This window comes from Scyliorhinus canicula, chromosome 11 (genome assembly GCF_902713615.1).
Source record: "Scyliorhinus canicula chromosome 11, sScyCan1.1, whole genome shotgun sequence".
NCBI lineage: Eukaryota > Metazoa > Chordata > Chondrichthyes > Carcharhiniformes > Scyliorhinidae > Scyliorhinus > Scyliorhinus canicula.
In genome coordinates, this window is record NC_052156.1 from 123,322,938 (window position 1) to 123,339,998 (window position 17,061).

Genomic DNA, 17,061 nt, shown 5'->3' on the forward strand with positions numbered 1-17,061 from the left:
CAAGTACTTTTTAATTCATTTTTTTTTAAAAATCCAAACGCAATCAGTAATGCACATAGATCAACTCAATACAAACATGATTCAAACAGTTTGTAAATTTTCCCCCTTTTTCTCTCCTAAACTACCCCAACAGCTCTCCTTCCCACCCCAACCCACACCCCTATCCCCCCGCCTACCCTCTGGTGACAAATAGATCACCAAATAAGGACAGAAAAAGTCTCCACCATGCAAAAAGCCTTTCTTACGATCCCCGAAGAACAAATTTAATCTTCTCCGGTCTTAAGAATTCATGCAAATCCCCTCCTCAAACCACACCAAGATCCCCGGTGGCGCTGCTGACCTCCAACTCAGTAACATTCGCCGCCGAGCAATCAGAAAGGAAAAGACCATGATATCAAGGTCTGGTTTAGCACAGTGGGCTAAACAGCTAGCTTGTAATGCCGAACAATGCCAGTAGCGCAGGTTCAATTCCCATATCAGCCTCCCCGAACAGGCGCCGAAATGTGGCGACTAGGGGCTTTTCACAGTAACTTCATTGAAGCCTACTTGTGACAATAAGCGATTATTATTATCAGCCCCCTTCCCCTCCAGCAGCTCCGACAAATCCAAAACCCCAAAAATCGGCACCAAAGGGCACAGCGACATTCTCGCCTCCACTACCTCTGACAGGGTCTCGCAAACCGCTGCCCAGAAACTCCCCAACTTAGTGTATCCCCAGATTGTATGAATGTCGTTCGCTGGCTCCACCCTGTGACATTATCATAAATGTAAAGATCTGTAAGGGTTGATGTAATGTCTAAATCAACACTAGAGGGAGCTAGATGTACAACTATATAAGGCATCCATGCTAAGCCTGTGGGTGAGAGGTTGAGGAGAAAACTAGAGGACAGACTGAAGATAGTATGAGTGAGAGCAGATCATAGTTAATGTAATAGTGGAGAGACTAGTAGTAGATGAGTGTAGATTATATGTTTATTATCAACTGTAGAACATAGAACATAGAACACTACAGCGCAGTACGGGCCCTTCGGCCCTTGATGTTGCGCCGAACTGTGAAACCATCTGAAGCCTATCTGACCTACACTATTCCATTTTCATCCATATGTCTATCCAGTGACCACTTAAATGCCCTTAAAGTTGGCGAGTCTACTACTGTTGCAGGCAGGGCGTTCCACACCCCTACTACTCTCTGAGTAAAGAAACTGCCTCTGACATCTGTCCTATATCTATCACCCCTCAATTTAAAGCTATGTCCCCTCGTGTTGGTCATCACCATCCGAGGAAAAAGACTCTCACTGTCCACCCTATCTAACCCTCTGACAATCTTATATGTCTCTATTAAGTCACCTCTCAGCCTTCTCCTCTCTAACGAAAACAACCTCAAGTCCCTGAGCCTTTCCTCGTAAGACCTTCCCTCCATACCAGGCAACATCCTAATAAATCTCCTCTGAACCCTTTCAAAACCTTCCACATCCTTCGTATAATGTGGTGACCAGAACTGCACGCAGTACTCCAGGTGCGGCCGCACCAGAGTTATGTACAGCTGCAGCATGACCTTGTGGCTCCGAAACTCAATCCCCCTGCTGATAAAGGCTAGCACACCATATGCCTTCTTAACAGCCCTATTAACCTGGGTGGCAACTTTCAGGGATTTATGTACCTGGATGCCGAGATCTCTCTGTTCATCTACACTACCAAGAATCTTGCCATTAGCCCAGTACTCTGCATTCCTGTTACTCCTTCCAAAGTGAACCATCTCACACTTTTCTGCATTAAACTCCATCTGCCACCTCTCAGCCCAGCTCTGCAGCTTATCTATGACCCTCTGTATCCTATAACATCCTTCAACACTATCCACAACTCCACCGACCTTCGTGTCATCTGCAAATTTACTAACCCATCCTTCTACACCCTCTTCCAGGTCATTTATAAAAATGACAAACAGCAGTGGCCCCAAAACTGATCCTTGCGGTACACCACTAGTAACTGAACTCCAGGATGAACATTTGCCATCAACCACCACCCTCTGTCTTCTTTCAGCTAGCCAATTACTGATCCAAACCGCTAAATCACCTTCAATCCCATACTTCCTTATTTTCTGCAATAGCCTACCGTGGGGAACCTTATCAAACGCCTTACTGAAATCCATATACACCACATCAACCGCTTTACCCTGATCCACCTGTTTGGTCACCTTCTCAAAAAACTCAATAAGGTTTGTGAGGCATGACCTACCCTTCACAAAACCGTGTTGACTATCGCTAATCAACTTGTTCTTTTCAAGATGATTATAAACCCTATCTCTTATAACCTTTTCCAACATTTTACCCACAACCGAAGTAAGGTTCACAGGTCTATAATTACCAGAGTTGTCTCTACTCCCCTTCTTGAACAAGGGGACAACATTTGCTATCCTCCAGTCTTCCGGCACTATTTCTGTCGACAAAGACGACATAAAGATCAAGGACAAAGGCTCTGCAATCTCCTCCCTGGCTTCCCAGAGAATCCTAGGATAAATCCCATCTGGCCCAGGGGACTTATCTATTTTGACATTTTCCAAAATTGCTAACTCCTCCTTTTGAACCTCAATTCCATCTAGCCTAGTCGACTGAACCTGAGTGTTCTCCTCGACAACATTGTCTTTCTCCAGTGTAAACACTGACAAAAAATATCCATTTAACGCTTCCCCTATCTCCTCTGATTCCACACACAACTTTCCACTACTATCCTTGATTGGCCCTAATCTTACTCTAGTCATTCTTTTGTTCCTGATATACCTATAGAAAGCCTTAGGGTTTTCCTTGATCCTATCCGCCAACAACTTTTCGTGTCCTCTCCTCGCTCTTCTTAACTCTCCCTTTAGGTCCTTCCTGGCTAACTTGTAACTCTCAAGTGCCCTAACTGAGCCTTCATGTCTCATCCTAACATAAGCCTTCTTCTTCCTCTTGACAAGTGCTTCAACTTCCTTAGTAAACCACGGTTCCCTTGCTCGACAACTTCCTCCCTGCCTGACAGGTACATACTTATCAAGGACACGCAGTAGCTGTTCCTTGAAAAAGCTCCACATTTCGATTGTACCCATCCCCTGCAGTTTCTTTCCCCATCCTATACATCCTAAATCTTGCCGAATAGCATCATAATTGCCTTTCCCCCAGCTATAATTCTTGCCTTGCGGTATATACCTATCCCTGCCCATTGCTAAAGTAAACATAACCGAGTTGTGATCGCTATCACCAAAGTGCTCATCTACATCTAAATCTAACACCTGGCCGGGTTCATTACCCAGTACCAAATCCAATGTGGCCTCGCCCCTTGTTGGCCTGTCTACATACTGTGTCAGAAAACCCTCCTGCACACACTGTACAAAAACTGACCCATCTATAGTACTCGAACTATAGTCTTTCCAGTCAATATTCGGAAAGCTAAAGTCCCCCATAACAACTACCCTGTTACTCTCGCTCCTGTCGAGAATCATCTTTGCAATCCTTTCCTCTACATCTCTGGAACTATTCGGAGGTCTATAGACAACTCCCAACAGGGTGACCTCTCCTCTCCTGTTCCTAACCTCGGCCCATACTACCTCAGATGATGAGTCCTCAAACGTCCTTTCTACCACCGTAATACTTTCCTTGATTAACAATGCCACCCCCCCCCCCCCCCCCCCTCTTTTACCATCTTCTCTGTTCTTACAGAAACATCTAAATCCTGGAACCTGCAACAACCTTTCCTGTCCCTGCTCTACCCATGTCTCCGAAATCTCCACAACATCGAGATCCCAGGTACCAACCCATGCTGCAAGCTCACCCACCTTATTCCGGATGCTCCTGGCGTTGAAGTAGACACACTTCAAACCAGCGTCTTGCTTGCCGGTGCCCTCTTTCACACTTTTAACCCTAACACTGACCTCACTACTCTCAACATCCTGTACACTGGGACTACAATTTAGGTTCCCATCCCCCTGCTGAATTAGTTTAAACCCCCCCGAAGAGCACTAGAAAATCTCCCCCCCAGGATATTGGTACCCCTCTGGTTTAGGTGAAGACCATCCTGTTTGTAGAGGTCCCACCTACCCCAGAATGAGTTCCAATTATCCAGGAAACCAAAACCCTCCCTCCTGCACCATCCCTGTAGCCACGTGTTCAACTCCTCTCTCTCCTTATTTCTCACTTTGCTAGCACGTGGCACGGGTAACAACCCAGAGATAACAACTCTGTTTGTTCTAGCTCTCAGCTTCCACCCTAGCTCCCTGAATTTCTGTCTCAAATCCCCATCTCTCTTCCTACCTATGTCGTTGGTACCTATGTGCACCACGACTTGGGGCTGCTCCCCCTTCCCCCTTAAGGATCCCAAAAACACGATCAGAGACATCACGAACCCTGGCTGTCACCCGAGAACAGCCCCTTCACAAACCACATTCAACTTACGCTGACCGTACTGCACGTATGCAAATCTCCCCGGAACAGCCAATCAGAAGCTCTGCTCTGCTGCCCTCTGCTGGATGCTTGCCTTCCGTCGAACTCCTCAGGTCACTTGTGCAGGTGCACCTTCAACTTACGCTGACCGCACTGCACGTATGCAAATCTCCCCGGAACAGCCAATCAGAAGCTCTGCTCTGCTGCCCTCTGCTGGATGCTTGCCTTCCGTCGAACTCCTCGGGTCACTTGTGCAGATGCACCTTCAACTTACGCTGACCGCACTGCACGTATGCAAATCTCCCCGGAACAGCCAATCAGAAGCTCTGCTCTGCTGGATGCTTGCCTTCCGTCGAACTCCTCGGGTCACTTGTGCAGGTGCACCTTCAACTTACGCTGACCGCACTGCACGTATGCAAATCTCCCCGGAACAGCCCATCAGAAGCTCTGCTCTGCTGCCCTCTGCTGGATGCTTGCCTTCCGTCGAACTCCTCGGGTCACTTGTGCAGGTGCACCTTCAACTTACGCTGACCGCACTGCACGTATGCAAATCTCCCCGGAACAGCCAATCAGAAGCTCTGCTCTGCTGCCCTCTGCTGGATGCTTGCCTTCCGTCGAACTCCTCGGGTCACTTGTGCAGGTGCACCTTCTTACGCTGACCGCACTGCACATATGCAAATCTCCCCGGAACAGCCAATCAGAAGCTCTGCTGCCCTCTGCTGGATGCTTGCCTTCCGTCGAACTCCTCGGGTCACTTGTGCAGGTGCACCTTCAACTTACGCTGACCGCACTGCACATATGCAAATCTCCCCGGAACAGCCAATCAGAAGCTCTGCTCTGCTGCCCTCTGCTGGATGCTTGCCTTCCGTCGAACTCCTCAGGTCACTTGTGCAGGTGCACCTTCAACTTACGCTGACCGCACTGCACGTATGCAAATCTCCCCGGAACAGCCAATCAGAAGCTCTGCTCTGCTGCCCTCTGCTGGATGCTTGCCTTCCGTCGAACTCCTCGGGTCACTTGTGCAGGTGCACCTTCAACTTACGCTGACCGTACTGCACGTATGCAAATCTCCCCGGAACAGCCAATCAGAAGCTCTGCTCTGCTGCCCTCTGCTGGATGCTTGCCTTCCGTCGAACTCCTCGGGTCACTTGTGCAGGTGCACCTTCAACTTACGCTGACCGCACTGCACGTATGCAAATCTCCCCGGAACAGCCAATCAGAAGCTCTGCTCTGCTGCCCTCTGCTGGATGCTTGCCTTCCGTCGAACTCCTCGGGTCACTTGTGCAGGTGCACCTTCAACTTACGCTGACCGCACTGCACGTATGCAAATCTCCCCGGAACAGCCAATCAGAAGCTCTGGTCTGCTGCCCTCTGCTGGATGCTTGCCTTCCGTCAAACTCCTCAGGTCACTTGTGCAGGTGCACCTTCAACTTTCGCTGACCACACTGCACGTGTGCAGATCTCCCCGGAACAGCCAATCAGAAGCTCTGGTCTGCTGCCCTCTGCTGGATGCTTGCCTTCTGTCGAACTCCTCGAGTCACTTGTGCAGGTGCACCTTCAACTTACGCTGACCGCACTGCACGTATGCAAATCTCCCCGGAACAGCCAATCAGAAGCTCTGGTCTGCTGCCCTCTGCTGGATGCTTGCCTTCCGTCAAACTCCTCAGGTCACTTGTGCAGGTGCACCTTCAACTTTCGCTGACCACACTGCACGTGTGCAGATCTCCCCGGAACAGCCAATCAGAAGCTCTGGTCTGCTGCCCTCTGCTGGATGCTTGCCTTCTGTCGAACTCCTCGAGTCACTTGTGCAGGTGCACCTTCAACTTACGCTGACCGCACTGCACGTATGCAAATCTCCCCAGAACAGCCAATCAGAAGCTCTGCTCTGCTGGATGTGTATTGTATAGGAGTAAGTGTCAAATCCAATTAAGTAGTGTGAATAAATCTATAGCTTTGTTCAATTTAAAAGCTATTTTAAATTTCTGTCTCCACCAACCATCTGTAAATATCCTCAATCTGTCCCTCCCCCGGTTCATCTGGGGTGAACAATTTATCTAACAGCATCTGCTTTGACAGCTGAGGGAACAAAGGCAGGTCCTTCCGTGAAAAGCCCCGGACCTGAAAAAAAATCTAAATTCACACCCCCTTGGCAATTAACAGGTTTTTTTTGTAACACAAAGTAAATGTCTTGTCAAGTTTTGTTTAGAACCATGAAATAGGGGATGGTTTAGCTCACTGGGCTAAATCGCTGGCTTTTAAAGCAGACCAAGCAGGCCAGCAGCACGGTTCGATTCCTGTACCAGCCTCCCGGACAGGTGCCGGAATGTGGTGACTCGGGGCTTTTCACAGCAACTTCATTGAAGCCTTTCTAGTGGCTGGAGCTGGCCTTGAACAGGTTTTGGAACAGACCAACAAAATGCCCCCATGCAGTACAGAAGCTTTCCTCCAACTCTCGGATGGCGTATTTGATCTTCTCCAGGTGGAGAAATTCTGAGAGGTCAGCGAGCCAGTCTGCAGTTGTAGTTGGTGCTGTTGATTGCCAACTAGCAGGATTCTCCAGCGTGCGATTAGGGAAGCGAAAGCAAGGGCATCGGCCCCCTTCCCCATGTTTAGCTCTGGCTGTTTTGATACCTCGAAGATTGCCGCTATCGGGCATGGCTTCACCCCCGGCCATAACCTTGGACATTGCCTCGGAGAAGGCTGTCCAGAACTCAGCAAGTTTGGGACAAGCCCGGAACATGTGGATGTGGTTGGCCGGGTCCCTCTGACACCGTTCACATTTATCCTTCACCTCCGGGGAAGAACCTGCTCATTCGGGTTCTGGTCAGGTGTGCTCTGTGCAGCACTTTGAGCTGCATTAGGCTGAGCCTTGTGCAGGAGGAGGTGGAGTTAGCCCTGCTCAGCGCTTCGCTCCAGAGGCCCCACCCCACTTCTGTCCCCGGTTTTTTATTTTGGGCTATTTAAATGTGAGCCCCTCCAGCTCTGTCCCTCCCTCGTTTGGGTGCACTGGGAATGCCTCAATTTTACCAGGTTGAGTTTGGAGCCGAGAAGGTTCCAAACTCTTTCAGGATCTGCATGATTGCCTTCAGTCATTCCTGTGGTTTTGAGACATACAGGAGTAGGTCATCCGCATCGAGTGAAACTCTTTGCTCTCTGTCTCCTCTTTGGATGCCTTTCCAGCTTTTCGGGTCCCACAAGGCTATCGCCAGGAGTTCGATTGCTAATGCAAGCAGGAGCGTGGACAATGGACATCCCTGCCTTGTGCCTCTTTGTAACTGGAAATATTCAGAGCTGGTGGTGTTAGTTTGAATGCTCGCCTTGGGAGCGTTGTCCAGGAGCCTCACCCAGGCGATGAATCCTGCTCCTAGCCCAAGCCGTTCCAATACCTCGAGGAGGTACTTCCATTCAACTCTGTCGAAGGCCTTTTACTGCGTCCAGGTTGGTCCTCAACAACCATCTCTGGTACATAGTTCTCCAGCCTTTTAGCCAGGACTTTTGCTAGTATTTTCACATCCACATTTAGCAGCAAAATGGGTCTGTAAGATCCACATTCCGTTGTTTCTTTGCCTTTTTTGGGTATCAGTGAAATTGTGGCCTGCGCTAGTGTAGGAGGCAAAGTGCCCCTTTCCAGCGAGTCTGCGAACATGTCCCTTAGATGTGGGGCCAGGGCCGGCGCAAATTTTTTATAGAAGTCTGCGGGGAACCCATTTGGTCCCGGCGCCTTGGAGCTGATGCTCTCCATGTTTTCTCCCAGGTCATCTGGTGCTTCCAGCCCCCCCGCCTGACCTCCTCCAAACTGATATAGACAATACTCCATATAGTCTAAGCCTTGGCTAATAAAGGCAAGTATTATATGTGCCTTTTTAACCACCTTACCTCCCTGTTCTGTTGCCTTCAGGAACCTATGGACATTCACCCCAAGGTCCCTCTGATCCTCTGTACTTCTAAGCATCCTAGTGTTCATTGTTTATCCCCTTGCCTTGTTAGTCCTCCCAAAACACTTTGTAGGGTTGAACTCCATTTGCCACTGTTCAGCCCATCTGACCAGCCCATCTATATCACCCTGCAATCTAATGCTTTCCTCCTCACTATTTACCACAACACCAATTTTTGTGTCATCTGCCAATTCCAATTTGCTTTCCGCACATTCAACTGTCGTATTCACAGTGTTACCAAGAGATTACTCATGAGGGGTTTCGGAATTTACTTCCTGCAGCTGCAATCAAGGTCCCAAAGTCTAGTCACTGTCATACTGACATTAAGTGCCAAGTTTCTGAGGTTGAATGAGTACAGGACGAGAGGCAAGTGGGCCCAGAATTTCCAGTGCCAGCCGCCATGGTGGGTTGCCAGCATAGTTCAGACATGGAGCCATTTTGAAAAAAATGAGGTCAGGGACAAGATGGCTACCCACCTGCAAGTTGTGGGGAACAAATTAGGCCAGTTCAGGGAACAATTAAGCCTCTTTCCCATGCTGAATTTTCCAGTCGGCAAGCAAATTCAACACTGCAGTCAGTTGTCCTGGCAACAGTAGTGAGGTGATGTGGCAGATGGCCATACTACATCTGAAAGGGTCATCCACTGCACTCATCATGACTATTAGGCCACAGCTACGGCAGCTGGCCTCCCAGAGTAATTAGGCCGAATGACGTACCTCTGCTCCTATGTCTTATCCAGTGATGCCCCTTGACCATCACAGCCAAGCCTTTTATTTGTGGCCTTTCTCAAATTAAATTTTATTACCTGGTCAGCCTCCATCTTGAGGTGCTCTCTCTCTCTCCACTTTACAATTGGCAGCTCCCATCTCAGGACTGCAGATGTGTCATTGCTAGACAACCTCTAGCCTTAGGACCCCACCTGTCACACTCAATTGGATGGTAGAACACTCCTTGATCATGAATTGGTCAATCCTGCAATAGTCATTATAGAGTGGTTACTTCCGACACCCTGCATTTGGGGTGGGGCCCTGTATTTGATCACAACATCGGGGTCCTGACAACAACAGAAAATTCAACGTTAAATGTAGGTGGCTGGGACAGAAGAGAGACTATAAATAACATTGAAAATTGATTCCATACCTGTTGTGTCTATGTGATTGTGACAAAGGTAAACCACCACCCCTCATGCTTCTTGACCTATTTATAGCCCTTGGTAGAGGTGTCCACACCATCATCCTGCATATAGTGGACTATAGTGACATGAGCCAAGAAGCAGGATAGTCATAGATGAGGTGTTGAAGAAGCAACAGTGAGAGAGATAGGCAGCCAACCTTCAGAAACAGTTCAGCTAGAGATGAAATGCTGAAGTCAAGAGCCAGCTTGTGTAAAAGATCATTTTCTTTGTTGAACCGAAAGCCATACCCAAGTTCTAATCACTCTACAGTGTAATAGTAACTGGTTAGATTTGACATATAGATTTATGGTTGTTGTTTGGGAAATGGAGAGGCCTCCGTAGATTATAGGATTATGATAGGACCAGATGCTTTTGGGATAATGCACTATACAGTTGCATTACTAAATGTATCAATAGCAAAGAACACCCCAAACCCTTTTCTTTCCTGCTCCTCCTTTCTCTTAGTTTCTACCCAGACATGGTTTACAAAATACATGGCAGTTTGAGTTTACCTTATTTGTAAAGAAAACAACACATTCATTTTAGTAGCATCCTACCATTTTATAACATTATAACCTACAGAGATGAAGGAGGTCCCTTTCATGCGGCCCACTCACTAGCCTAGGTTTCCCATCACTGATCTAAACCACCAGCAAGACCACCTATTTGTATTGCCTTAACATTACCCAACTGCTCCCCATCTCACCCCATCAGTGGCCATGCCTTTGGTTGCCAAGGTCTTAAGCTCTGGGGTTCAATCCCTAAACCTCACGGCCTCCCTACCTATCTTTCTAGCATGAACTCTTGCTCCTTAAAAGCAGTCCTGGGTCATAGTACTATGATGAAGTCTACTTAGACTCTGAGGCTGAAGATGAACAGAAAGAATGTGATTTAAGAAAGAAACTCAAGAAGAGGCAGAAGGCTCTGACAAATAATAAGCTGTTCTAAACTCCAGATGAAGATAATCCTGATCAGGCCTGGGTTGACAGGCAGAGGAGAGGACATTGTGGGTTGATTAACCAGTCAAAGACTCCTCTTTGCCCCAATATGTCATAATGTGGCTTGTTGTCAAAATTTGATTGATAATTGTCTTGTCAAGAGTTATGGGCCAGGAGTTAGAGAACCCCAAAGTGTATCATGGAGTTCACCTGACCCACAACTTTTTATAGATTGTGGCATGGGGAGCACATGGCTCCAGGTATGGTACAGCAGAAATGGAAAAGTATTTTTTAAAGCAAAACAATTTTTATTCTATGAACTCAAGTTAATCTTTTTAAAACATATGGTGAACATCGTAGCAACCATTAATTCAAATACAAAGACTACAACACTAAGTAATCCTTGCAGCTTTCCTTTTAACATCCATACGACTTAAAACACCTTTTACCAGAAGCACATCAGGTTAAAGTCACTACTGTCATTAGTTTTAAATCACCGGGATCGATTTACAGTCTTTAGATTACAGAGAGAGACTCATACACCTTCTGACTGTGACTGCAGCTATCCAGCTCTGAAAACGAAACTAAAACACAACCTGCAGCAAACAGCCTAAAACGAAAGTAAAAAGCTGACAGACAGCCCAGCTCCACCCACTCTCTGACATCACTGCAATAATAAACACCCGTTTTTAAAGCTACTCTCACTACAGATATTTATATACGTACCCATTTATAAACACCCATTTCTTAAAGGTACTCTCACATGACAAAAGCACCTTGGGACATCCATTGAGCTAAAGGCTTAATAATGCTGCTGTAAAGTTACAAAATTAGCACTTTTCACTTTTGATACAAAGGAGAGGTTCTGGTACCATCACTCCCCAGAAATGTGCATGGCTAGAAGCTATACGGACAGTAACAAAATGGGCAGAAATTAAGCATACATTTTCTCCATCGAAACAGGCTGTCATTAACAGCCAGGGGCTGGTTTCGCTCACAAGGCTAAATCGTTGGCTTTTAAAGCAGACCAAGCAGGCCAACAGCACGATTCGATTCCCGTACCAGCCTCCCCGGACAGGCGCCGGAATGTGGCGACTAGGGGCTGTTCACAGTAACTTCATTGAAGCCTACTCATGACAATAAGCGATTTTCATTTTTCATTTCATTTCATTTCATTTTCATTTGTTGTTGTAGGGTCAAATTCTTGAAAATCTATCCTGGCAGCATTGTACAAGCGCACTTACAATACACGGATTGCAATGGTTCAAGTGGTGACTGACCACTACCTTCCCGGGGTCAATGAGAGATGGGCATTAGGTCCCAGTCTTGCCAATGGCACCCACATTCCCAGGAGTCATTAAAATAAAATACAATTTTCTCAGGCAAAATCAACAGCAAGGGATTCAGAAAGAAGGAGCTCCACTGCAAGTCGAATACCAGGCCTGGAGTCATTCTTAAATCTACCCACCGGCAGGGTTGAATGCAAATAAACTACTGTTTTTAAATGATGCATTGCAAACATTTTTGTGTCCATATAGTCCATAAGAAGTTGCTATACCCTGGGTCTTGGCAGTGCCAAATTATGTGGATGTCTCCTTAGAAAAATCCCAACATTTTTATGTTTTCAGGAGACAGGTGGGAGAGGCGAGACCGAGAGAGAGAGAGTTTGTCAGGCAGATGAGGGCAGAGTCTGTCTGCTATCATGCACTCACCCTGACACATGCAGAGATGCAATTACCTGAATCTGTGAGAGAACCTATTCATTTAGGAGGTATTAGTTCACGGAGAGACAGTGATAGATTTTCCCTGCAACTATACTCCGCCATCAACGCAGCACAACCAATTGCTGTGAAGGTCACTTAAACTGTATTTTGCCCCACAGACATTTCAGGTATGTTACAGAGTTCATCTTTGGGAGTGGTAAAATACCCTGAAGTGCAAAGGAGGGATTCATGTATCTGCCTCGTGCATTATTGTGATGATTTAGACACATATATATTGCGTTAGTGCCTGCCTCCGCACTTATAACTGTAGAAAGAACAAACTTCTATCCAATTAGTACAGCTTGAATTTAAACTCAAACTCAAACCACTCCCCGCCCTCCAACTCTAACCCTATGACAAGAACAGAAGATTACAATACAAAAGAATGTCATTTGGCCCATCACTTCATCTTTATCCCCTTCTCAAAACTTGAGACCAAATTTTCCAAAACAGTAAAAGCTAATCTGGTGTGTTGAACATATCAATGATTGGATTGGCTGGAAGTTCTCTAATCCCTCCAGCAACAGTGCTGTAAGTGGTTCAAAGAGGTACTGCACAGGGCTACCAGAGCCTACGCCCCTTGGGAACCAGAGACCCAGGTAAGTGAAAGGGGTGCCAGGGTGGGAGGGTAGGGAAGGGCAGGAGAGCCCTAAGGGCTGCGGTCGGGATCTCGAGCGATAGGCCAGCGAGGGGGTGGGCGGTTTCGAGGTCAGCGGCCTTTACGTGGAGGGGTAAGGGCAGTGACCATTAATTGGCCACTAAAGGGCCTCAACTGGGACAAGGGCAGGCTTCCCATCTGAGGCTTTGCCAATCCCAGCGTAGAATTGCTGCATGGTCTGGGTGGGCATGAATCCAGAGGGAATCCCATCCCTGCAATTTCATACTTCCCCTCCGCCCCCTCATCAAGCGGAGCACAAAATTTCTTGTCTCTGTTTCCTGTTAGCCAGTTTTCTATCCATGCTAGTACAGAAACTATACCAGAAAGATTCATGAAAATTTTCACCATACCGAAGAAACACCTGCAATCTTTAATTTGGCCTACCGATCAACCTCATGTTGCACTTTAGCAATGATGAGCTGCTCTTTGGCTCGTTATCCATGCTAATTGGAGCAAGCGCATTACTGCCTTTCACTGATGATCTGGAAGATATGCACCAGCTGTACTTCTTTAATGGATAGCCTATGTTTTCCATTCTCACTAACCTCTCTGTTAATGCTCAGATGGAGCAGTGGCCTTTCTCAAGGAATTCTTCCCCTTTTCTCTCAGCTCTGACTCTATTTCAATGCTGTTACTCTAAGTAGTTTGAGTCTAGCTGTGTTCTCCTCCCACTCTGCCTCAGACGCCGCCCATGAAGATTTTTTTTCCAGTTTTGATTTTAAACTCAACTCTTTGTGGTTTCAAGATGGTGTCACTGCATTTTGATTTTGAGACCAGCTTTGACCCTTTGTCCATCAATGTTCAGGTCCCACTGATTTTCCTGGAACCTTACCATGTGCAGGTAAAACTCCCTCCGCTTATTCTCCGGCCTCCCCCAGTAACCCTGGATCCCATTTCCATTAGTGGTGGACATTCCTGCCCTCCCCCCACCCCCCTGAACCTGTCACTGTTGATGTTCCCGTGTCTCATGGGAACCTCACCCGATTCCATCTGGAGGCTCTGCACATGGTCACTCAACCATAAAACACCAAAACTGGTTCGATGAGAACATCTGAGAGCTGACAAGCTGCATGTGCAAGCCTTTACTGAACAGGAACCGCAAATCGAGAGCAAGAAAGCATCTTAACAGACAGCTGAAGGCTGAGGTCCAGCAAAAAATCAAGAAGGGGTGGTGGGTGAGACTGTGCAGGAGATCCAGCAGTTAGTTGACAAGCATGTCAAACAACATTTCTCTAGCGCAGTCAAGACCACCTGTAGCCCAAGCACCCAAAGCCCCAACCCACTGCTGTTCAAGAACGGAAATGTGCTCAAGAACAGAGAGGCAGTCAACACCCACTGGATGGATCACTTCAAATACCTCCTTAACGTTTTCCCAGGGAGAGGGGTCAATTACTAGGGGGCATAGCTTTAAGGTGCGAGGGGCAAGGTTTAGAGGAGATGTACAAGGGAAGTTTTTTACACAGAGGGTAGTGGGTGCCTGGAACTCGCTGCCGGAGGAAGTGGTGGCAGCACGGATGATAGTTTAAGGGGAATCTTGACAAATACATGAATAGGATGGGAATAGAGAGATATGGACACTGGAAGTGGAGAAGTTTAGACGGGCAGCATGGTTGGAGCAAGCTTGGAGGCCGAAGGGCCTGTTCCTGTGCTGTACTTTTATTTGTTCCTTCTTTGTTCTTAACACACACTCTATCTAAAATGTGAGTGTCCTCGATTCCATCCTGCAGCATTCTACCGACCGCCATCTCAGCACAGCCCCAACCCGGCCATCTGACAGCGAAAGAACAACAAGGCAGTTTGGGAAGATGGACTCCCCGCCAAAGCACTAAAACATGGCGGAGAAGCACTATTGGCACGAATACATGACCTAATTTCCCTTATCTTGAACAAGAAGAACATGCCAGGAGACCTCAGAGATGCTGTTAATTGTGACCATCTTCAAGAAAGGTGACAAGTTGACTGCAGTGACTGCAGAAAAATGTCCCTGTTGTCAGCTAAAGGGAAAGTCATTGCAGAAATCCTCCTTAATCGCCTTCTCCATGTAGCTGAAGAGCTCCTCCCAGATTCCCAAGGTGGATTCTACCCACTAAAGGCACAACGGACATGACCTCCACCAAACGGCAATGGCAAGAGAAATGCAAGGAACAAAGCCAACCCTCAAACATGTCCATATTTGACCTCACAAAAGGCCTTTGACACTGTTGCCTTTGAGGGATTATGGGGTGTCCTCCTCCGTTTCGCTTCGGCTACCGCCAAACAATTGTCACCATCCTCCTGTACCACGATGACGTATAAGCCATGATCTTGACCAACGGGTCCACCGCAGACCATATTTACATTTGGACAAGAGTCAAGCAAGGCTGTGTCATTGCACCAATGCTCTTCTCGCTCCTTCTTGCTGCAATGCTCCATCTTACCCTCAGCAAGCTCCCCGCTGAAATGGAGCCAAACTACAGAACAAACAAGAATCTATTCAACCAACAGGCCAGATCCAAGGTCATTCCGCCCTCTGTCATTGAACTTCAGAATGCCGATGATGCTTGTGTCTGTGCACACTCGGAGGCCGAGCTCCACGCCACTGTCAACACCTTCAGCGAAGTGTATGAGACAATGGACCTTACACTAAACATTTGTGAGATAAAGGTCCTCTATCAACCAACCCCTGCCACACAGCACTTCCCACCCCCATTATCAAAATCAGTAATGAGCTCTTGGACAATGTGAACCATTTTCCATACATTGGGAGTGTATCATTGACAAGGGCAGACATCAAAGGTGAGGTCCAACACTGCCTTCAGTGTGCCAGTGCAGCCTTTGGTCACCTAAGGAAGAAAGTGTTTGAAGAATAGGACCTCAGACCTGGCACCAAGCTCATGGTCGACTGAGCAGTAGTGGTGGAGCAGACTCAATGGACCGAATATCCTAATTCTGCTTTTATATCTTACGGATACCCGCCCTCCCATATGGCTCAGCAATGTGGGCTAAACAGCAGGCACCTCAAAACCATGGTGAAGTACCACCAGGGCTGCCCCTGCAAGATCCTACAAATCTATTGGCTGGATAGGTGCACCAATGTCAGTGTTCTCATTCAGGCCAACATCCCCAGCATAGAAGTAGTGACCACTCTCAATGGGCTCCGCACGGTGGGCCACATCATGCACATGCCGAACATGAGATCCCAAAATAAATGCTCCACTCAGGCTTTGCCACTGCAAGCGCGCCCCAGGAGGGAAGAGGAAACGCTTCAACAAACTCTCAAAGTCTCCTTGAAAAAGTGCAACTTCCCCATTGACAACTGGGAATCTTTAGTCCAAGGACACGTAAAAGTGGAGGAAAAGCATCCGGGAAGGAGCTGAAAACCTTAAGTTTCATTACCGAGAACAAGCTTTAGCCAAACATCGATAGAAAAAGGTGCGCGTGTTCAACCCAGGCACCCCACTCACCCGCTCTTTCAGCCACCATCTACCCCCACCTGTGACACAAACTGTGTGTCCCACATTGAACTCCTCAGTCACCTGTACATTTAGAGTGGAAGCAAGCCATCCTCAACCCTGAGAAGAAGCAGACAGAAGAGATGCCCCAACTGGAGAGCTTCAGGTCCCCCTGCCCCTCTATTGGGTTTTCTCTATTAACAGGCTGCAGATACCTCCCCTAACAATGAGCATCTCATCTGCATCCCAATACTGAGCCAGATAACCCAACCCCTTTTGTGTGTGAGACAATGATTGTGCCCTGAACTCCAAGCTGTGCCTTATTCCAATTGAGCACAGATGCCTTGCCCCTCCCAGGTGGGATTATGGTGGACGTGGAAGGTCTCGAAGGACACATTCTGACATCAAGAAGCTCAACTCAACAAGGAACAGACTACATATCTACTGGAGGCGGGGGGGGGGGGGGGGGGGGGGGGGAGGACTTGCATTTATATAGCTCCTTTCAGAGGATATTCCAAAGTGCTTTACAGACAGGTATTTTCAAAGTGCAGCCGCAGTTGTAATGTAGGAAACACAGGGCGCGATCTTCTGGCCTTGTTACACCCGCGCTCAAGCGTAACGAGGCCGGTTAACAGCGAGAGAGTTCAAAAACAGAAACCGCGCCAAGCGTCAAACAGTTTGCGATGCAACCTGCCTGCTCCCGAAGGCGAATTCGGAATCCTGCCGCAGTGTGGCGAGAAACCAATTATC